The sequence below is a fragment of the Bemisia tabaci genome, chromosome 2 (assembly GCF_918797505.1).
Source record: "Bemisia tabaci chromosome 2, PGI_BMITA_v3".
Classification (NCBI taxonomy): Eukaryota; Metazoa; Arthropoda; class Insecta; order Hemiptera; family Aleyrodidae; genus Bemisia; species Bemisia tabaci.
Window position 1 is genome coordinate 18,423,659 of NC_092794.1, and position 23,974 is coordinate 18,447,632.

Consider the following 23,974-nt stretch of genomic DNA (forward strand, 5'->3'; position numbering starts at 1 on the left):
CGTGTACGCTGATAGGATCTTTAGTGTTCTCTTCTAGTAGCAGAACACGCTTTCCACATGGAGTAAACCAACTTCAATTCTCACGTTAGAAATAATTCCACCGGGATAAGTTGCCGGTCTTGTTCTTCCGCCAGACTTTAGTCAGACAAAAAAATTCATTCGATGAAAAAGAAAATAAAAAAAGAAACAAAATCGGGCTCAGGTTCATGTACCTCTGAGGTCAGAAATCAATATTAAGGAGAACAAGAGAAGCGAATGCAATCAATTTGAAATAGTAGGCTATGCAGACGAACCGCATTGTTTTTGCCCAAATTAATGCAGCCTTGATTATTCTGTGGCCTAATTAGGTTCAAATTTTAGTGGCTAAGCCGAGGAAATGTGATTTTTTCCCTTTTACCAATGGTTTTTTTTTTTTGGGGGGGGGGGAGGTTGTGAGGTAAGATTATGGGATGGTATGGAAAATATTTTGATAATGATAGAAATACATTTAACAGCGTATATCACAGTTAAGAGGTACGAGAGGACATGAAGACATTTCTCTCAGAATTTTCTCTTTTTTAGATAAAGAACCTTTTAACCTGAGAGACACTTTTTCTTACTCGAGCGTTCAAGTCTCCAAGGTATATTTTACTCATGAGATGTTAGAGCGCATACTTTTAAGAGCATTATCTCTCACGATGTCTTCAAAATTCCTTCAATGCTCATACACTTAAGCATCTAATGGGCCTGTTGCAAACTTTTGCTAGAGCAAAAATTAGAGTTGTTTCTTATAGATGATGCCCCAAAAATCACGATGAGCGCATCGGCAAAGTCTGAGATGCACCTATAACTTCACAGTCTGCGTAAGAAATTTGCGGTTTTTTGAGCTTCCCGCTTCAAAAACGATACTACGGCACAGGTGAACATTTTGTAAGAGGAGTCGTTCCATCGTCGGCAATACTCATCATGGCCGACGCCAATCCGCCAAAACACGTGTGATGGGACGAGATAACTCCTGAACTGGATTAGACCAGATAACAATCGGCGTGTTAACGTACATATTTTCCACGCCCGAATTGATTGACCTTGAACTCTCCTCGAATTGCGCGCGGAACTGCGCGCAAGCGTCGGCCATGATGAATATCGCCGACGATGGAGCGACTCCTCTAACAAAATGTTCACCTGTGCCGTAGTATCGTTTTTGAAGCGGGAAGCTTAAAAAAACGCAACTTTCTTACGCAGATTGTGAAGTTATGAGTGCATTTCAGACTTTGCCGATGCGCTCATCGTGATTTTTGAGGCATTATCCACAAGAAACAACTCTTATTTTTGCTCTAGCAAAAGTTTGCAACAGGCCCATTACACATTAATATCCTAACTTGGTTGATAGTATAGTTCAAATCTGGCTAATGCTTCTTTCTTATGCCGAAGAGGCAAACTTTAAGAGCTCTTGAGCTTATTGTTTAATACTTAGATTAATTTTTCGTCAAATTTATTTTTGTGCAAAATTCTGAAAAATCACAATTTACCAAAACAAACCTTTCATTTCAAATGTTTAAATGTCGGTATTATAAATTTGATTTACACATAAGAAAGGTGTAGTAATATATCTAAGCAAATTCTCTTCCTGCAGGCGTTAGAATTTATTCTTCCTCCTTGCGTTGGAATGGATCTGAAGTACGGAGTGTCGAAAATTTAGTGACGTGACAATACGGTTTGATCAGTAAGACCCTTGTTTGGGAAGTGAGTAATCGACAGCCGAATACAGATAGAGGGAGAGAGATGGAGAGAACAAGGGGAGATCGAGGCGTTCACAATTTTGGACTTCCTCCACGAGCTGTGTCGTTGCCGATGCCGCTACCGTTGCGCAAGTGAGCAATTCAAACAAGTCGACTTGCCTTTTCTGTTTTCTCATTTTTTCTCCTCCCAAAATCATCGTGCTAATTCCAGTGAGTTCCCATTGAACATTCAAAAGAACGACCGATCACGCCCTAGAGTGCTGCCGATCCTTGCGCAAATTCTTAAAATTATACCTTGCCATGTTTTTAATTAAAAAATGGGAATTATCTTGGATAATCAGATGCAGTTTGACAACCTGGTTTAAAAACGTCGGATTTTGTGATTCCTCAGTTTTTATTTTTCATATAATTGTGCTTTGATATTTATTAATTAAACTCTCTGAAGAGAGGAAAAGTGAAAAGATCTGGTTAAAACTAAATATACTTGTCTTCCTCGAGGTAATTTGGAGGTACAGAAAATTCCGAAGTTTTCAGTATCATCTGCGACACTGAAATTCCCGTTTGCTTCGGATTCTGCTTTTACTTTTTCCGCGGAATTTTTGCTCAAATTTTTATGCTTGGCTGGATTTCTCCTTTGAATGAAACTTCTCAAACACTGGATGGTTTTTATTTTAGGCTACTTTATATTTTTTTCTGATTTTCCCCCCTGTTATGACCAAAATGTGTGTACCTTTCAATTTAAGTAACTTGTTTCCACACATCTTAGAATTTACCAATAAAATGTACCCTCTGGTACTTTAGAGCTAATATCACTTCAGAGTCATCACATTTTATAAATTACCGCCACTATTAATTTATTTTTTACTGAGTCCATAAGAAAAGGGTACCCAGGAAGGCTAATACCTGTGGGATTGGATTTTAAATTATGAATTGTATTTTCCTGCCGTACGCAATTTTTTTCCGTAAAGGAGTAGGGTGCGAATTTGTTTTTTATTTAAATTCATACAATTTATCCTCGAGGTATTGGCATTTTTTCGGGAGGCAGTCTGTATTAATAAAAATAAAACTACGAAAAGAAAATAAGAGAGGGAAAAAATCATATTTGGTAAACTTCTTGATAAATGCAATCTTGAAAACCAATTTGTGAATCAAATCGCACTCCGAGTCAAAGGGACCTAAGCTCAGCTCTGTCTGATTGGATATTAAAAGGGCGGTATTTATGACCAATACTTAAATTCAAATAAAAAGATTCAAAAACAATTCCATAGTTCTCTATTAAATTCCTGCGTGGGCATTAACTGCTCCTTTTACATGTTCAATATTTGACGGAGAATCAGGTAGAGAGTGGCTCTTAAATGAAATTTTATGAGTAATATAGACGAGATGGCCGATACGAAAATCCCTCTCGCGCTTGTGGCTAATAACTCTTAAGAAATATATTTCTATTACGTTTTGAAACCAAAAAACAGGCTCCTCCATTGAAATATCTTGCTTAAAAGTCCGAGCAACCCGAGAACCCCGAAACAGATATCGACTGAATTTATAGCACCATGAAGAGGCGTGCAAGCAGTCCCTCTAATTTCTTTAAAATATTCATCAAATCATCACTCTATGATATAAAATCATAAGAGTAACAAGAAACGCATTACGCTGGAGCCGCAAAGCGCATTTAAAGTTGGACTGCAAAGCAATCAGTGTGCAAAGCCCCCTGGTTTATAATACATTTGCTAAACTTGGCCTAATATACTCCAAATTATGTTAACTGTTTTTTTTTCTTAGTTATTAATATTATACTAAATAAAACTACGATCAACTCTTTTGTTGGAATATCTCCTCCAATCAGGGACGGACTGACCCGACGATAGAACACTAGGGCATGTCTTGATGCGCCCTTTTGCGTTCGTCAACACTCCCATCCCACCCACACTGGAAAAAAAAAAAAAAAAAAAAAAAACACATCGGATCTAGAGTCCAGACTCTTAAAAACATCGACAAGAAAAAATACTCTTGATTCAATCAGATTCAAAGTTAAATGAAGAACCAAGCCTCTTAATTTGAGCGGAATTCCTTTTGATTTGAGCTCAAATCTGATTGAATCAAGAGTCCTTTTTCTTGTCAATGTCTTCAAGAGTCCGGATACTCTAGATCCAATGTGTGTTTTTTTTCCAGTGCACATAACCCCACCCCCAACAGCTCATAGTGATCCAACCCGACTTTTCTGACTCACGCTGGAAAAAATTATGTCCACTCTCGATTTCAATGTTGAATCATGCGAGTGAATGATACCTCAACGAATGAGACATAAGTTATACGGGTATCCTTAGTTTGAGTTCGTAGAAACTGCCTATTTAGTTGAGCCATTTAGTTAGAGCTTGGCTGAAAGCGTATGCGAATGATTTGACAACATGGTATCGTAACCGCTGTAAATTTTTCTCGCCAAGACCACTATCACCAAAAATAGAATGTTGATCTCTCAGTCAACCGTCTTCGTTTGCACGGTTTCCTCTGAATATTTCAGGCACTCGAGCGGCTGCCGAGGTGAAGGAAAGTAAAAGTGATTTCGAATAATCTCCACCTGGGTGACGCAATTTGCCGCCCCGCAGTTACCACTTCTCGGTTAATATTGTGTATTTTGCATGCGATTTTAAAGGCATCGAATCAAGCTCACCAACTTTGAGCTCATCTTAAAAAAGACACACATTGAATCATTGTTCCAGCCGTAACTTCACCATAGACTGTTTCAGACTCAGCATTTCTGCGGACGGATACAATTGTAAGGACCGGATTTTGAAATAGGATTTTCTTCTGGAACGTAAATCTGAACCGAGTTCAACCATACGGAATTAAGTCACATCGACATCCAACCAAAGGATGAAGCTGCTTTTAAGTTTTATTCCTCAATAAGATTAAACGTTAGACATAAACATCGACGTCCATTTTCATATTCGACAGATGCTTTTCTCCGCTTTGACTTTTCTGTACCCGAAAATGTGCGGCTGGTTAACTTAAAACTGCTCCTAACTAACTTGTTTAGAAAAATACTTTGTTTCTTTCTGTTTAATAGTAAAGCTCTCACAGAGGGTGGGATTCAATCAACAGCACAGCAACCCCTCATTAAAGTCGTAAGATGAAAATGTTTCGATATCTTTCAAATGATCAGTGCCTACCCTTTAAACAGCTCGTTTAACCGTGCCTCAAGAACAGCAAAATGCTGGATCAATTATCTTCTCGATTACCCAATATTTCATTCTTCTCTTGTCGATGGAAGTTTACACGAAGGCAAACTCACCTTTAAAGTGCCCAAAGAAACAAAAGAAAATATCATCAATAAATAATATGAGGTAATCTCTTTGAACACTCTAATAAAGACAGCCAAGGGGTCTAAAATCAATTTGACAAACGAGTTGGACTTTAATTTGATAGTGAATATATTTTTGCTGTGATTAATATCTTCAGAACAATTTTTTTTGTCGACAGATGCGAATTTCATGATCCACCGCATGTAAAATAAACTGATTTTAAATCGGAGCATGGCAACACCGGTTTAAACGGCGCTCAAAAATTCATCAAGAGATCAAATACCACGGCGCCGTTTCATAACGACGCGACCAATTATCCCCTTTACCGCCTCCTGGGCCCACTTTGTGGTTTTCGGAATTATGCGACTTTGTTTCCCAACGAGCTTAACAGCCACTTGGTGAATGAGCCCACCTACTATCGTATTGGTTTGACCGTTGGAAAAGTTTGTATTTTACAATACCTACTTGATTGATTTCTTCCATAACCATACCTTTTGATATAATACTCGTGGTGATATACCCCTTCCTTTGTTGGGAAAGTTCAGGGTTGTAAAAAAGTGATCCCTGCAAGCTGATTTTTGAAATTGACGGACAAAGCTATAGACACAGAAGACAAAAGAGATTTTGAGGGGTCCTATCGGTGGAAGCGGGTGGTTGCAATGGACAAAGGAGGTATATAGGTAGTTTTCAACTAGCAATAATCGTACCTCAAATGAACTTCATTGGTTACGATATCACCTCTATGGACCAACTAGCGGCAATCTACGAGAGACCCTGTGTAGTCAGTCCATTATTTTCTTGCCAATTAAACCAAAATACGAAAAAACATATCTACAAACGTTTTTGCATCAATTTACGTTGATATCAGAAAATCTGGATTTTAGTTTGGTGGTGTGCATCATATTCTCGCAACAAACAATGGACCCCTCCCTTCTCTTTTCATCTGCCTATCGCCGTTTCTAAGACATACTCCATAATATTATCAAGGTTTGACCGTTGGAAAAGTTTATATTTTACAATACCTACTTGATTGATTTCTCCCATAAATATACCTTTTGATGTAATTCTCGTGGTGCTATACCCCTTCCTTTGTTGGAAAAGTTCAGGGTTGTAAAAAAGTGATCCCTGCAAGCTGATTTTCGAAATTGACGGACAAAGCTATAGACAAAGAGGACAAAAGAGATTTTGAGGGATCCTATCGGTGGAAGCGGGTGGTTGCAATGGACAAAGAAGGTATATATAAGGTATATATAGGTATATATATTATAGGTAGTTTTCAACTAGCAATAATCGTATCTCAAATGAACTTCATTGGTTACGATATCGCCTCTATGGACCAACTAACGGCAATCCATGAGAGACCCTGTAGTTAGTCCATTATTTTCTTTCTCAGTCATCAGGAACCGCCCATTTCAACCAAATCGTTCCATACTCCCTATGTCCTCTTTCTCTATAACTTTGTCTATCAATTTCAACAATCAGCCGGCAAATACTAGTTTTTAGGAGTTTTAAGTTTTGAATTTATTTTAATCCAACTGCAGAGAGCGGATTTCTATACAAAACGTTTTGGAGCTCTGAACAAGTACTTTAAGGCACGGTTAGTTTATGGGGTTCGCCGCGCTGTCACGCATTAATGCCCGCAAAAATCTCTTTTTGTGATTTTTTCAACAGATTACTTCGACTTTCCCGGAGCGGATGAAAATTTCTTCTTCATAACTTACGTATATTTTTTGTCATGCTTTAAAACCGTCATTTATCCGGAAAACCAAGATGCTCTTTAACTTCAGCTAACAACTCAGGAAACTATGTTTATGTCGTCTTTGTGTATAAGTTAGCAGACACTATACTGATGCAGAGAACAGTTAGCAAACATTTTGTGTTAGAATGTACCCGGCCGGTTCTCCGGCAAAATTGTCGCTTCCTTGACAAAACACGCACTTCCTTTATCACATTAAGTGTTAAAAAAAATGTTTTCTTTGCTTTAATGAGTCTAATTAGTGCAGCCGGTTAAGAGCGATATTATATTCAATCATGAATTGAACGCACTAAATCAGGGCAAAGTTATTCTAACATATTATAAGTAAGTATTATAAGTAAAAGAAAAAAATAATTGTATTTAAATTTTGTAACGGCGAAAAATAATGGCCGGTGGTATTGTACAATGATTGTTTATCATACCACACCTTGGTAAGAAAAAACACTTTGTGAGCATCCGAATGCTCTCAAATTTCTCCTGTTTGAAAAAAATATTCTGGAAAAAAGCATACGTTTCCTGGAAAACAGACAAAGGGACTGTCTGGAAAACAGACATTGTCCAAAGGGAAAACGCCGTATCTCCATTCGAAAATTCGTCAATTTTTTTGACGAAATGCCGTTTTAAAAAAACCTAACAAATCCTTCTTATTTTTTTTATGCAACTCTGGCACACCATTACTTAGGGCAATTGCATCCTCTTGTAATAGAGCAGTGCATGCTAGAAAAATATAAAACCATAGGAGTGGAGTTACGGCGATTTTGCTTGAGACGACAGTGCGGTTCAAATACTATTCTCCAGGAACTACAACAGTTCTTACCTCGAAAAAGTTTGAATCGTGGCCCGGGAAACACAAAAATCTCACACCATCACCGACGCGAACTCCGCGAACAGCTGTTACGACTGAAACGAAGCACGCCTTCACACAATGGGTCAACTTCCCAGCAGAAAGCGCTGCTGCTCGACGCACTCCACTCCCGCGAACGCGAAAAGCCGAACCGGTCCGGTGCGAACCGTACTCCAACCGGTCACACTCCCGTTGATCCGCAGAGACAATTGGAAACCGAACCAGAAGTCGACGCGCGTGGAACTGCCGAGATTGAGTCGTGTTTGAAATAATGGTTGGCGAGTGACATTTACCGACGAGTGGAGGGGGGGGGGGGGGCTTGGACGGGGGGTTTGGTGAATCGATGATTGGGCAGCTGAGTTGTCACTTCTTCGGGGGGAAAATGAGTTGTCTATCATGGCACTTGTTGCGAGGGAACTACATGGGTCAGTGACATGGAGTCAGTGCAATGATTGAAGAGGATGACTCGAGAGCAGCGCTGCCGTGCTAAGGAAGAACGCCGTATGAGCCATCAGGCGTTGCCAAATTACCTTTGATAAAACACGAATTTCCTGGTAAATTTTTGAATATCTTTCCTTCAATTTTCGAGATGATTTTGTTCGCAATTTCGCCTAAAGTTCCTGAAAATTTCAAGGAAAAATATTAACAACTTTCCTCGAAAATAAACGTTTCATCGAAGGAAATTTGGCAACTCTCGAATGTTCATACGGCGTTCTTCCTTAGCACGGCAGAGGCGGCACACATTGGATCGAATCAATGGGGGAGACTTTAAAAGCTCATAACTCCATTAATACAAAACTTTATAGAACCTAAAAGGGGTTCCATTGGTTTCCTCGTGAAATTTTCCAATAGAGGCAACTCTTAAGATTTAAAATGTGACGGAATCAACATCAAAATTTGCAGTTTCAGCAAAAACTTTAATATCCGACCTCTCTGATCGACACGATCCACTGTGCGGTGGGGGACCGTATCCATATCCGTTCTTGAAACGGTACATTCATTGGAGCCCCATATGGCTTACATGATGATCATAATTTTTAAGTTTCAAGGAGGCCTAAAAATAGAATCATAAGTAGGACCATTTTAACGAATGAAGAGTTTGCAGGTGCTTCTTCGATGAATTTCGTGTTTACGTAGAAAATCAGCTTAAAATTGGACTAGGGCCGCAAAAATAAACAATCAGTTTCTTTCCTCTTAATTTTTCTCCTAAAAGGTGATTTTGTATTATCATTTCGGGCCAATTTACCCTTTTTTTAATGAGCTGATTTTGAATTTTGGAGAGAAAATCTAAATGTACAGTCTTTTTTCGATCATGGAGACACCTGGGGTCGAATTTTTCATTTTTATTTCTTGAAAGTTTGGAAATCAGGCTCCTAATTCTCCCCTAAAACCTTTCGCTGCTTTGACAAAATCAAATACTGTGAAGGGCTGAGGCCAAAAACCACGTGTTCCTTTTAATTTGGTGGTGTGCATCATCTTCTCGCGATAAACAATGGACTCCTCCCTTCTCTTTTCATCTGCCTATCGCCGTTTCTTAGACATACTCCATATCATTATCAAGGTAGCAACCGAGACCGAACACCGAGACGTAGAAAAAAACCAAAAGAGACATTATTGGCAACACCACATTAATCATGGATGACATTTTACTCAGAGGTTCAGAGTCAGGCTTTTTGTTCGAAGGCTCACGTGTTGATGTGTTCGAATTTGTATCCACCTCTTCATCTTCGTTTTGCTCTATTTATATTTTCCTTTCTCCGTTGTCAAGATCTTCGGCGTGAATTCTTAGCTGTCATCAAGTGTATGAGCTTCCAAAGATTTCTTGGAATTTTTTGATTATGATGTTTTTTAGCCAGAACACATGACAAAGCTCCAGTGTTTTAAATGCCATTTAAACAGAAACGAAGTCTGGTATCAGCCGGGAATCAAACTCAGGACAGCTTGATCACCGAGCCATCATTACAACCTACACTATTAAAAATCGAGGAGTGAAATTCGGTGTCGGAGTCAATATAGCTGCCAAATACCCCGAGTGATTTGGTTGCGAATTGAAATTAGCACCATAAAAGCGTGCGACACTCCGCAAAAAGAGTAGATTCCACTCCGTAATAGTGAAAGTCACCTCTATAGAAAAATAAATTCCGCTCCACATTCATATCACTCGGGGTTTTTGGGCGCTTTATAAACTCTGGCATAGAATTTCACTCCAAAATTTCTCACAAAGAATAACTTTTTCAACAGTGTTTAACAGTTTTAATAGTGTTCAACATATTTTCAACAGTAAAAAAAAAAATTAAAAAAAAAAATGATTTTATGCATGCACGTAAGCGACAATATCCCAAAATGCCGAAATTTAATGATTACTAGGAATATTTGGTTTTAAAATTATTGCCTTCATATATAGGTTCTAAACAATAAAAACTACCACCACACCATCATATTGCGGAATTTTCATATATTAAAAACCGGGAATTTTCAATGACGATCGTGTCAAGTTATCATTCTCCAGACAAAAGACAATAACTATTGCTACATTATTTCCATTTTAAAATTTCAACATTTCTCTCTCCTAATTTTAACCATTTTCCCTTGGACTCACTACAAAAATCAGTAAAATTTTGAGCAGAGATTTACAGTTACTTTCCCTTCACAAAATCGACTTGTCTGAGTCAGTCTGCAACCCTACAACCGAGTAACGTGCCTTCGTCTGGGAAACGATGAATTAGCGACGTATCTAAATCAAAAGAGACCACATCCATTCTAACATGAGCCCGTCGATCTACGAGGATGCATGCATGGCAAGGCTCATGTCGTCATAGGTATAGTTACTTCTGATTTAATTAAGGAAACACGTCTTCCTATGGCAATATAATCGCGTGTTACGAGAGTGCCTGATGCTCTTTTACACGAACACCATTGACATTTCGATGATTATAACTGTCAGGAGCATCCGAAGTAATATTGACTCATTGTCTCTTCTCTTTGGACCATGTCAACGGCGCTCAGTTATTCCGTGACTTATGTCTCAATAAATCACCTACTCATTTAAAGTGCACTGCTGAGCGATGAACCTAAAACCATGAATTAAAAAAAAAAAAAAAAAAAAAAAAAAAAAAACCTGAGTCTTTTGACGCTTCTAAATGAGCCACAAATTAGTTCCCGAAGTTGGATGCAGCAACGAATTGGACCGGGCTAAGCCGGAAGAGACCAAATCATATTAGCCATAGACAGTTTTAGCGATCAATTTACGTTTTTACAGAGGAGGAACGATTGTATGGGTTCTCTTGAAAGTTTCAGGTAATTTGATTCACAACACAGAAAATCCCCCGAAATGTTCAAATAATGTACACTCTCATCCATCCTGTAAAAAAACCAACCATACAAAAAATTTGGAAATGGACCGTTAGGATTGCTTCCTTTCTGCTCAACCGGTTCCAATTATATGTTGGTTTTGCAATGTAAACTAGGCTACTTTCACCACAAGACTAAATTGAAATTTTGTTTATTTATAGTTATTTTAACATAATCGCTTCGATAGTTATTTGAAAAAAACAGTGTATGACCCTTAGGAAATGATGAATTTTACTTTAATATTAAAAAAAGAACTTTTGGAATTTATATTACACCCTCTCGCTTCCTCATTACTTGAAAAAAGACGCTCTTGAACATATGATCACTGCCCTTAACAGTATCTTTCAAACGATTAAACAATGCGATGTTTTTCCTACCCATGCGTTAGAGTCACTGAATGACTGCAGGATGTACACGCTTGAACGATATTCGAGCAATTCATATTTGGTCTCTGATCAACTAAAACTATTCACCAAAACGTTTCATGTGCAATTTTTTCAGGTCCAGTCGATACGTTAGAGGAAATTTGGCAGGATCGTGATATTTTCTAGCCCGCTGCGCATTACTGAGTCTTGCACCAAAAAACTCATCGACTTTTTTTTTCTTCATTCGAAACATCCGAATTGTTCCTTATCTACAAGTATTAATTCTTCAACTTTTGCTCATTTTCTGCCGTTTTTCTCTCTCTTTTTCTTCAAAGTGCATTTACGAAAGCAATGGGTATTCTAGAGATATTTTAATTTGCATGATAGAACACTGATAAGGAAGATAAGCCAATTAATCATCAGAAATTTTGAGATTAATCTGCAAAATTTCTGATAAAATACGATGGAGACATTAGGCTTTCCTAATTCAACCAATCATCGTTTTCTGTGTTATACAATTAAAACTTCCTGCCTCTTAAGCCGAAGGCCACTTTTGGCCTCTGTACTTATTTTAGTGGTCAAATACATTTTTCAAGAGGATAATCCTTTTTCGAACGAAAATTAGTTACTGATCTAAATCAAATTCCTCCGGGGGCAGAGGCTTTTTGCCGCTACACGGTTACAATTAGACCGCATTTTGCATTATGGAACCACCAATGACGTATATGCTGTTTCTAAAATAGAACAGAAGTAGTGGTTCCTCGTTGCAAAATGTAGTTCACATCAAGCGAATGTTTAACATTTACGAATTGAGGGGCACTTCATTTTTACGCCATGTTCAAAAAACATGATTGGTCCTTGGTAGATATGCAATGTTTATACAGATATTTTACCTGTACGTCAAAGTCTGCAGAACTACGTTTCGAAACTTACCTGTAACAAAATAAGATAACCATTAAGATTAAGCATTCATCTTCATATGTACGTGAGTACAGAGCAAATAAAACCAAATGATTGCGTTTTTTTGCGTTCATGAATTGACAAAATGTATCTGAAATAAGGTGGAAAAGTGCATATTTGGCACGGACTATGTTTACGCGATGAAAATTCGATTTTGCATTGGTTTTGTTTTTAGTTTGGCCACTCGAGAGAGAGCCAGGCCCGCCACATCCCATCTCGGGCCCAGGTACCAGTTTTAAGGTCCGGCCCCAAGCACGGAGGGGGGGGGGGAGAGTCCGAGGGCATCCCCCGAGAAATTTTAGAATTTATACGACTAATCGGACGCATTTTGAAGCTTCCATTAAGAATTTTTCCATCAATTTCTGCGGAATAATCATGTTTTTTTTCTCTACTTTCAGCACAAAATACTTGCGAATTGTTGCATGGAGTGTCCATGCAATTTAAATGGAGATAGCCTCCATGCACACTGGGCTTGTCGATTTCCTCTGAAATTTTTGCAGTGGTGAATGCATAGCTGAAGTGCGCTCCAGCTAGAATTGTATTTAGCAAATGGGTGGTTTTTCTACGAGGATTAAAAATAAACGAGTGGTACGGAATATAACAAAAGAATACGAACTATGCAAAACGATTATTCCGATAACGGAACTTGGCTGTTCTGAAAACGCCTTCAAATGCGGCGTGATACCTCACGCATTCCGGAGAGTTCAAATAGTTGTATCATTGCGCCGTAAGAATGAGACGGAAGATTTAAATGGAAATAGCCTCCATGCGCGCTGGGCGTGTCGATTTCCTTTGACATTTTTGCAGTGGTGAATGCATAGCTGAAGGGCGCTCCAGCTAGAATTGTATTTAGCAAATGGGTAATTTTTATAGGAGGGTTATAATTAAACAAGTGGTTAGAAATGGAAACAAAATAATATGAACTACGCAAAACGATTATTCCGATAACGGAACTTGCTGTTTTGAAAACGCCTTCAAATGCGGCGTGATACCTCACGCATTCCGGAGAGTTCAAATAGTTGTATCATTGCGCCTTAGAAATGCGACGAAAAATTACAATTGAAATAGCCTTCATGCACGTTGGCCTTTTCGATTTCCGTTAACATTTTTGCAGTGGTGAATGCATAGCTGAAGTGCGCTCCAGCTAGAATTGTATTTAGCAAATGGGTAATTTTTATAGGAGGGGTTATATTAAACAAGTGGTTAGAAATGGAAACAAAATAATATGAACTACGCAAAACGATTATTCCGATAACGAACTTGGCTGTTTTGAAAACGCCTTCAAATGCGGAGTGATATCTCACGCATTCCGGAGAGTTCAAATAGTTGTATCATTGCGCCGTATGAATGTGACGGAAGATTTAAATGGATTGGATTGAAATGGGGGGGGGGGGGTCCGAGGGGCATCCCCCGAGAAATTTTAGAATTTATACGACTAATCGGACGCATTTTGAAGCTTCCATAAAGAATTTTTCCACCAATTTCTGCGGAATAATCATGTTGTTTTTTTTTTTTTTTTTTTTTTTTTTTTTTTTTTTTTATACTTTCAGCACAAAATACTTGCGAATTGTTGCATTCAAAACATCTGAAAAATTTTATTTTTATTTTTTTGGGGGGGCATATGATACTATTTTCAGTTCTAAGAGGGCCAGGCCCCCCTGGACTCCCCCTTAGTTTGTCTATGGCAAGGGAGTTGAGCCATGAGCCATTTAAGTCGAGAATGCCCAGACTGGAGACTCTTAGCATCTGACGACGGTAGAAAATGAAACGCCGTACTAAAAATATCCCTCTGTACTGTAAATCTCGAAAATAGATAGAAATTTTCCAAGAAGTATACTTCTTTGAAAATTTAAGAAGAATTCTACAGTGCCCCAGCGTGTTTCTGAAAATCTATTCACCTTTACCCGAAATTTTTAGGGTAAATTTTTCACTTTTTCTTACGAAACCAGGATTGTATGTGAATTCGTAGTGGTTTTTAACGGGTAACACGGGCCCCCTCCGGGGCCCGGGCCCCGGTACCAGGGACCCAGTATCCCCCCCCCCCTTATGGCGGCCTGGAGAGCAGGTGGATTTTTCTGAATCAGTCTACAAAAAACCAGATCTATTTAACAGAAGAAAAATTGCTATATAGTTTAATCGACGTGTAAAAGTTAATTTTTAAATTAGTGATTAGAGCTGTGACTTTTATATCAAAAGGCAACGGCGCTTTGAATGGCTGGGGCGGCGGTGAAAGTGTGACTTCTGTCCCACAAACGGTCACAGCATCGATCAGACTCATGGTTGCTAGGTAGCGATGAACGAGTTCTTTCCACCTTTCTAAATCTAATATATACAGTTATTTAAACAGAAAACTGGCGGTGTCGTGGACCACAATCATCAAATTGGCCCATTGGTCCACGAAACGACCAATGTCCATTACCTACGCCACTCTAGCTCTCAAACGTTGCCACTATCAGAAAACTATAGTTTTATAATTTCCCGCAAAACATTATTGTGAGCAGATATTAAAGCCAACTTGGCGTAATCAATTGTAAAAGTAGAGGGGGGGGGGGGCTGTTGGAGGGAAGTTGTCGATTTTTTTCTGGATTAGTTTTAAGCACGAAATTTAAGCATGTTCTTGGTCTATACCATGCTGTAAAGCCACTTTAAATTCATTATCTGAACAAAGCAAAGAATGGATGACTGTTGAAGATACGTGCTTCGTTATTACCATTTAATCTTTCACTCCCTGAAAAAACAGCAGGTAGAGAGAGAGAGATAGAGGGTGAAAAAAGACAATACTTTTGATATGACATGGTAATTGATTAAAAAATCGAGCTACCAGCCAAAAATAAATTAAACAAGTAATATTTCAAAGCACATGTTTTATATTATTTCTCACCTGTACATAGTTTAAAATACTTGTTTATAATTTATTTTTGGCTTGTAGCTCGATTTTTTGTTCAATTACCATGTTCTATGCAGCTTAGCCAGCCAAATTTGGCATTAAAACGTATTTTTAATATGCTAGTTTCAATTTTTTCTGACAGTACAAACGTGTGGCAAACACGACTATCTAGGAGAAGCCTAGGGCAACATATCGACGAATTAATTTAAAAAAAAAAAAAAAAAAAAAAAAAAAAAAAAATGATGTGGCGTGTGCAAGTGCGTTACATTAAACAACTTCTCATGTGAAAAATGAAAATAAAACATATTTGTTTTTCTGAACCGAGCATCAGAGTTGTTCAAAACTTTTGGCGAATTTCAAAAGAACCACAGGCTATCATCCATCTTCTCCAGACCTTGCAACAATGTCGGTGCGTGTATTCATATGTCTTACGGTAATACGCGCACATTTCTGAAGGCTCTAAACCAGTTACTGCCAGCATGCGCGGTCGCAGCAATAAATCACGCAGTGCCCAAGATTGAATTAACTTTTTGACTTCTATCCTGGGACTCGTGATTCCCACTCTATGACTTTGAGGTTGGAGCGAGAAAAGAAGAGGTAGAAAATTAGAGGGGCTCAAAAAATAATAACCAGCAACAAAGCAGACATTTGTGTGTGGCGCTGACCTTAAAAAATTGGATCACGTATGTATGGAAAATACTGAATTATAGAAAAGCGCTAAGAGCGGAAAAATTGACGTCATCTCAAACAAATGGAAGTAAGTTTACAAACGTAGACTTACTTCCATTTGAAGTAACTTTACCGCACGAGAGCAAACTTTCTGCTGTCTTGAGTAAAATGATATCATATTCTGCCAATTTTAAACCTTAAAATTTGAATGTGGTCCGTCCGAATTTAAGTGCATTAGCATGCAGAAGGTTACATTCTGCTGTCTTGCCTAATATGCAATGAATACGAATCTTTTCATATGGTTGAAATTAAGAGATTTCGATATTTAATCATTCAAAAAATGAGTCTTTTCGATGACTTTTGACAGTGTCACGAAAAACGGAAGATTCGTTCGGAAAAATAAGATCCGTGTTTCCTAAACCTCATATTTGTACTTATCGTTCTCTTCGATAATACGGCAGGTTTGATCACTTTCTGTTTTGCCGTGCCGTATGTGCCTGGCCCCTCCAAGAATCGATAAACTTCCATAGCCTTAAATGGAGAAAAACATTGTTGCCACTTTGCTGGATCCACCGATGAACGCCAGCGATTCCTCCTGGTCTCAAGCACGAAAGCCCTGGATATACGATCAAATTCCGAACCAATTCCGATCAAAGTAGACATGCCGATGACTGATGGCCACCATCTACCATCAAATTTTGACGGGCCGCACTATTTTGTCCAAAGTAAAATCAGAGCGGAGTGCCACCATTCATCATTTCCTGCTTCAGGAAACATTTCTTTTTTTTTTTACTACTTCAAATACCACACAAGTGGTAATCCTTGCGCTTCCAGTAAGAGCCGCTCCTTCCGTACCATGTACCAGCCCAAGGCAACCGTTGTTTGAGACCATCAAACTCGGGTCGCCTAGCCGGGAGTCGAACCCGGGGCCCCCTGATTGTAGAGCCAGCGCTATAACCACTACACCACAGGAGGCCGAAATTTCTGCCAAGTTTTCATTTTAAAATTAAGATAATTAATGAGTTTAAGACTGATGATTCCCGAAACTTTGATGGTAATTGGTTCGGGACTTTGATCGTCTATCGAGACCTGATGTTTGTCTCTCTGCGTCATGGTCAAATCCGTCAAACTATATTCCTCCCACGCTCGCCGGTGCTGCGGCCGATAGCGAGCCGGAGTTTTTCCACCTGTAACGGCGAACGGCGGCCGCCTCATTTCACATTCCCATGAACCTCGGCTCGGTCCCCGGGCCTCGAGCTCAGCCTCCTCGCGGACACAGCGTAGCTAGCAGGCGCGATCAGGAGTCGGAGCTGTCTGCCGTTCAGCTTTCACTTTCGATTGGCCGGCCTGAGTCCTGCGGTCCGCGCTGCCGGCGGGAGGGGGGTGTTTGCGGTGCAAGTCAAGGTCGTCGGATGTGAATGTACGGTCTGCACGCCGCGCTCGGCATTCATCTGGATCCCGATTTGTATCGTGACAGAACTCGAACGAATCCGAACGAATCACGACGACGCCGCCGCTGCCGCCGCGCCGCGCCGGACGCTTGATTAATTACCCAGAGCTTTGAGCTTCGAGCCTTGCGGGTGGGCTCCGGTTGCCCGGGGTGTTTAGTCGAGGACGTGGGCTCCAGTGGCGTGGCGTGCTTGGCGATGTATCGATTGATATCCCATTGAAACCTATGGAAAAGTATCGATAGACAGAGTGTTCGCAGCGAACACTTTAATAATCGATTATTTAACATAGCTTCAAATGGGGAAATATCGATGGATCGCAAAGCACGCCACGTCACTGATGGGCTTCACATTTGGGTATGATTCCGCGGGAAATGAAGTGTCGTAAAGTTCCTTTATACTGAGAGTAAAGACAATACTAATCCATGTCTGATTGGTACCCTTCTTTTAGACCTCCACAGTGGCGCAAACGGGAATAAAGATTGCATTTTCACTAAATAAGAGATTAAAAACTTTCAAAACATTGCCTCGCGAAATTCACGAATTCCACCCACTGGATCTGAAGATACATGCCTTTACAAAGCCAATCGACCCAAATATCATATGTTTATGCGCCTATTTGACAAAAATGTATGTGAAATATGCCCAAGGTAGAGCAATTCATCGACCTAATGATGGGTAATTATCAGTTTCATAATGATGACGGTAGAGAACCTCGCAAAATGAGCGCGAGGAGCAGCAGCCGTGAACGATCGATCGATCGATCAATCGATGATATTTCCCCATTTGAAATTGTGATGAAAAATCGATTATCCAGGTGTTCGTTGCAAACACCCTGTGTTTCGATCCTTTTTCATAAGCTCCAATGGCAGATCAATCGATATATCGCAAAGCACGCCACGCCACTGAGCAACAGTATGCTGTAATCTGTCTCCTGTTGATCAAAGATTAATTAATAGTCTCGTGGAACCTAGTAATCGACACCTTTTCATGTAATCGATTCCCCATTACAGGTGGGATATAAAAAGTAACAGCTAGCGCAACCCACGTTTCCGCTTGAAGTTACGCACTGAATTGAAAAACTTTCGCCCGTAAAGTTCTCTCTTCCCGCCTGGGTAAGGAAGATAAAAATTTAATAGCTCAGGTTTATTGATAAAATAAATCAAACTTTGCACCATGACGTCTCAATTGGACGTATTTCTGTCAAGCGGAACTATGTGCATTATGACGTGAGCCCTGTCATGCATATATTCTTATGGTCTCAGGGCTCATGTCTTAATGCACATAGTTCCGATCTACGTCCAATTATCTACCTAAGTTTAAAATAAGCGAAGAGGGTGGGATGAAAATGAAAGAAAACATACGTTTCAAACAATAATTATGAGGACCAAACGCGCTGTCCTATACGTTTTATAAGACACTGTCCTGAAAAAAATTTAAAATTCTGGTTCGACCACGGTTAATAGACTCGATATGTACATTGATTATTTGATAGTGATAAGGTCATAGTGTACATTGATACATCGATGACGCATGATCGAAGTGCCTGGTCTGTGAGTGATGAGGAAAGATGAAACGATATAGCTGGGAGGAGGAATGATGATGGAAATATTCGTGGGGGAACCAATGAGATAAAAATGTCAATTAAAATTGAAAGCCGAAGCCGATTTCAATTTTTTGTTCGTCTGTTTGAGTGTCTGTGAAATATTATGTTTATATCCTTTTGTTTCCTCATTATTTCAAATGAAAACGCTCTTCAATTTATGGTCATGCCGTTCTCAACAGTATTTTTCAAAAGATTTGAAAGCCACCTTGCGGCGAAGGTCAGTGCGATGTTTTTCCTACCCCTGCGTTTAAGTCACCGAATAACAGTAGCATTGAAAGCGCTCTTCAATTTATGATCATGCCGTTCTCAACAGTATTTTTCAAAAGATTTGAAAGCCACCTTGCGGCAAAGATCAGTGTGATGTTTTTCCTACCCATGCGTTTAAGTCACCGAATAACAGTAGCATTGAAAACAACTATGGGACAGTAGCATGGCGGGCTTTGCTATACATCAATTAATCTGCCATTTAAACCTACGGATAAGGGTCGATAAATGGGTTGTTTACAACGATCACTCTAAAAATCGGTTCTTTATACTTTCGAGTCATGAGGATATATCGATAATCGATCGTTCACGCCTCACCACCGCTCTTAGGCAACATTCAGTGCAATTTTTTGTACTGAAGAGCTTATTATGTTTAAATATTTGCTCAGGAACGATGCAAAAAATTAGTACTGCTATTTCATTGTTGTATTTTGCACCGTATCACCGTGTATGCTTATTTTGCGTACGATACGCATCAAATTAATATGATTTAGCCACTCCCTAATTAAACGAGAAAATTAATTAATTTCGTTTTTTTTTTTTTTTTTTTTTTTTTTTTTTTTTTTTTTTTTTTTAGCATTTCCCATCACTCCTGAGTTCTGCGACAGGTATACTAAGAGGGAAATCGAAAAAATTAACGTATTAAAGGCTTTTGAAAAAAAGTCTCCGGTGCGGCAAAAAGGTGAAGGCGCTGAGTTCTTTGCCTTCGCACTCCATTACAAGGAGTACGGACGGTGTTACATCGAAGTCTAAAATAATCGCAATGTATCATCAAGTTACTCGCACAATTCATGGTTGCCAGATAGGGCAAGCGGTCGAATTTTTTCCGCATAGGCCGATTTTTCAAAATAAAGCCATGTATCCCTGAAATCTGGCAACACTGGTTTTGATATACACGCACGTTCAAGCTCATAACGGATGCGCGGCACAACCTGAAACCTTCACCAAGATTATTTACCTTGATGCCCAGCGCTGCAAATCGAATAAAAGTTGCAAGTTTTCAGTCATACCTCGCTGTAAATTGTAGTTGTTGTTTCAAAAGATGGCATCTGTGTTGATGTGCGTCAGTTTTTTTACTGTCACGTCTCCATTGTCCTTGCTGCTTTCATCCCGCAGTTTTATTGCCCCTAAAGTTTTCATTTCGATCTCTTTTTTTTTCCCTGTTCTTGCCGAGAAAAATAAAGAGTGGTTGTCGGAATAAATAAAATGATGATACGTGTGAAATCTTCTAAAAATTTCAGTCCTAAATAGAGAAAAAATTTTCTTGAGATGCCCCTTAGGACTTTCGTTTTTTTCTTCTGGTTGAGTAGAGAAAATCATCGGGTCCCCGTGGCGATTCTCGAATGCTGGCAGCACTGGTTTTCCGTCATTTAAGTGTATGTGAAACAATCGATTCTTGGTCAAGCAGCTTATCTCCCCTAAATCGATAAACTTAATGGATTTGAATAGAGGATAAACAGTATTGCCAACTAACAGCATCGCCACTGACGGGTCCATTGTTTTATTCGACCACAATACAGGGTAAGCATTAAACGTATAAAAAACATATGTGTAGTCATCAAAATAATTTCACTCAGAATACGGTTATGCATACCAAAATCTGAAAATTAAGTTATGAGGGAAATGCCAACGTTCATATTTTTTATGATAAGTAGTAAATTCAAAGTTTCTGCTTGTTAAAAATTATGATTGTCGTGGATCAAATGGACGTATTTATACAAAAAGGAACTATGTGCATTTTGGATGTAACATAGTACTTTTAAGCATAAACACGTCCAAATCAGCCATTAAAAACACCGCATAGGTCCGGCAAATACGCAAAACATAATTTCCTCCTCATGTCCTTAGTCGTCTGATGCAAGACACCTGTAAAGTGGTCAAATAAAAAAAAAAAAAAAAAAAAAAAAAAAAAAAAAAAAACACTTGTGAAAATTCTTGCGTCGAAAAATATGCCGAATTCAGGTTAGTGCCCATCTGCAATGAGAAGACTTCGGTTTTTTTATACGCAAGGAGCGTGCATTGACGCACGCCACAGTTGGACGCATTTATGCTAAACGGAACTATGCTCCACCCAAACCCTATGCACATAGTTCCTTTCAGCATAAATACGTCCAATTGTATCACCTCTGAATTGAATTTGGAAAAAAGTCAATTCGTCAATCGTGTTCTATGTAAAATGTCAACACAGAGAATCATTCATTATAATGTGTAATTTGACTTTATTTCGCAATTAGGAACTACAATTTCTGGCTCATTCCTAAAAGAAACGTATGTGCACAGGGAACCTAATGATAAATACGTTGTTTCTAAACTGAACCAGAAATTACAGTTCCTAATTGCAAAATGTAGTTCATTTAAAAGCACGATCTCTTTGCACGCTGGAACTAGAGGAAGAATTTCTTGTATAACCTTTGGCAACTCTCCGCAGCCCCATTACGCCTTTCCGCTACCACAGGATGCTGGTCTCGAATACTAAGTTCAGTGATCCTCCTTTGACATCACGCCCGATGTTGAAACATTTTACGAGGAATTGTTTCTTTACTCTGCAAGCGTGAGGCTCTCTTTCAGAAAGTAACGCCGCTATTTTGAGAAACTGGTCACGAACCGCGATCGTGTGGCAACTGTGGGTGAAACCATCGGGGAGGACCGAAGCCTAGCACCAAGATCTGTGTGTGCCTCTCCCCACCGTCCTTACCCAAGGAAAATAATTTCGGAGTAAGTAAATAAATTGAATTTTTTTCATGTTGACCGAGCGAGAGATCTCGGATTTTGTGGTGTCAATTTGAGTTAAAATTTCCGTACTTTCTGATTCCGATGAAATAATTTGAAAATTTTGACACAAACCCTGACTTTTGAAGCACGCGCCCCTCTGCTTTTACCTCTCAAGGGGAACCAGGGAGGCTCTGAGACTAGTAAAACCGAAAAAACCCCATGGCACGGTAGGTCTGGGCCATCCTATATTTGAAAATACACAAATCTATTGATAAACACGACTTAGCTTTCCAAATTTGTTATTTTGCGTTTATTCTTCAGGTGTTTTGCCCTTTTCTCCTTTCAATAAAAGAGATTTTTGGTATAAATTATGCAATTTAATGCAAATGAGGGAACTTGACTCTACCACTTACATCAAATTAGAAGATAAATATGACAAGATCGCATCGATTTCTATTTTTTCAAATTAAAATTTAAAAAAAATCAATTTATTCGTCTTAACAATGATGAAAACATTAACAACGTGAAATGCGCTCAGGCACAATCTCGGTTAAATTTGATCGATTCAGATCCTTATCCCTCTAAAATCGACCGAATTTTGCCAAAGGTAGGCATGAAAAGTCCCATAATGACACAATTGACTGCACTGCTTCCCTTCAAATGGAGACCTTAATCATTTTGTACGCTTTTGAGGTCCTTACAAAAGGATGTCTCAATCATTGTGTTTACCTCAAGGTGCTCCAGTCAGATCCGGTTCTTCGTCTGGAGTTCAGTGCTTACATTTATTTGGGAACCACTGATATAGGTCGGTAGGCTCATTATTCGAACGAGCAAGTTGGCGCTCGGTGGGATGAGCTTTCGGGGGAGGTCGGACACACAACTTTCGACCAGAAGTACAAAGATGTACGTTTATTTCGGCGCACTATACATTTTAAAGAGTGCTTCTTTACGAAAAGTTTACGAGAAAAGTGAGAAAATGAATCATCTTTAAACTTCTTCACTTTGAGTCAACGAGGATATCAGCTTTTAAAGTTTTTCACCTCTCTCGCTGATTTGCTCCACTGTGCGGCGTAAGGCGCAGAGCACACGCCATAAGGGCCTCACACCGTCACATAAAACGCGAGGTTGGCAAACTGGTTGGGAGCTCAGTCTGTTATCCTCTCCTACGATAAATTTTATTTGTATTAGGAATGAACCAGAGGATATTAAAATTGTTAAGTTTCGACTCATACAAATTATCATATTGAAAAAAAAATATCGTTCAAAAATTAAGTCAGTCAATCGTCTTTGATGGCTAAAAGTGTGGCATATAAATTGGCACCATGGAAAAAAGCGAAGAGCTCTCCTTAGACTTTGAGAACTTTATCACAGATATTATTTGAAGCATTTTTGGCGTAATTTACGAGCAACTTTCACTCCAAGTCAAATTATATCATTTGCTTGTTCAATTCAGATGTGTTACGCATTTAGGTCAGAAGTATACGACTTGTAACAGATCGGTCGTAAAATAATGTAACTATGTTAGAGTAATTCAAATCAATGACACATAGTGTGCGAGTGTAATGCCGGCAAACAAGCTACTGGACTGATTTTGATGGTATTATACTTGTCCCTATTCTCCTCTCAAACGTGAAGATTTTTGATAGGCCGTAACTCTCAAACAACTATGCTTTTATCAATGTGTCAAGTGCCGTCTTCAGTATATATCAAATCAAATGAAAAAATAAATATTTAATATCAGATAATACATATAAGAGGGAGATGAAAAGGAATGAGGGGCTTGGAGAACAGGGATATGTGCAGTTTTTGAAAAAAATTAGATATTAATGATTTCAAGTAAAACTAGTCTTATTGTACATACTATATTCAGTGAAAAATTCCCTCCAAAATTCCAATTTTTAAGCATGAAAAAGTCAGTTTGAACTTTCTCTCCGTCAGAGGGATCCATGTAGGTAATTCCGGAAATTCAAACACGTATTTCTCAAAATAGCAAATACTGCACTCATGCGTCTTGCCCTATAAGCCTCTCAAATGGAAAACGATAGATGGAAAAAATAATGAAGGAAAAAAGAAATAAAGTAAAGAGATGAAGCAT

At 39.0% G+C, this 23,974-nt stretch overlaps 1 protein-coding gene and 2 non-coding genes across 4 annotated transcripts in view; all 3 read right to left on the reverse strand.

Moving 5' to 3' along the window:
- Cht7 (chitinase 7) overlaps positions 1-23,974 on the reverse strand; it is a 103,645-nt gene that overhangs the window by 63,626 nt on the left and 16,045 nt on the right. Inside the window, exon 1 of one of the 2 annotated variants that reach the window (XM_019050144.2) lies at positions 7,591-7,843. The exons of the other annotated variant lie outside the window; for it this stretch is intronic. The gene's annotated coding sequence lies outside the window, so the exon portion shown is untranslated. Of the gene's footprint in view, positions 1-7,590; positions 7,844-23,974 lie in introns of those variants that run through there. 2 annotated transcript variants of the gene reach the window in all.
- On the reverse strand, positions 5,615-5,765 carry LOC140224125 (U4 spliceosomal RNA). Its single transcript, XR_011899399.1, has one exon. It is a non-coding gene; the product is annotated as a U4 spliceosomal RNA (small nuclear RNA).
- On the reverse strand, positions 6,233-6,354 carry LOC140224126 (U4 spliceosomal RNA). The gene has a single exon (XR_011899400.1). It is a non-coding gene; the product is annotated as a U4 spliceosomal RNA (small nuclear RNA).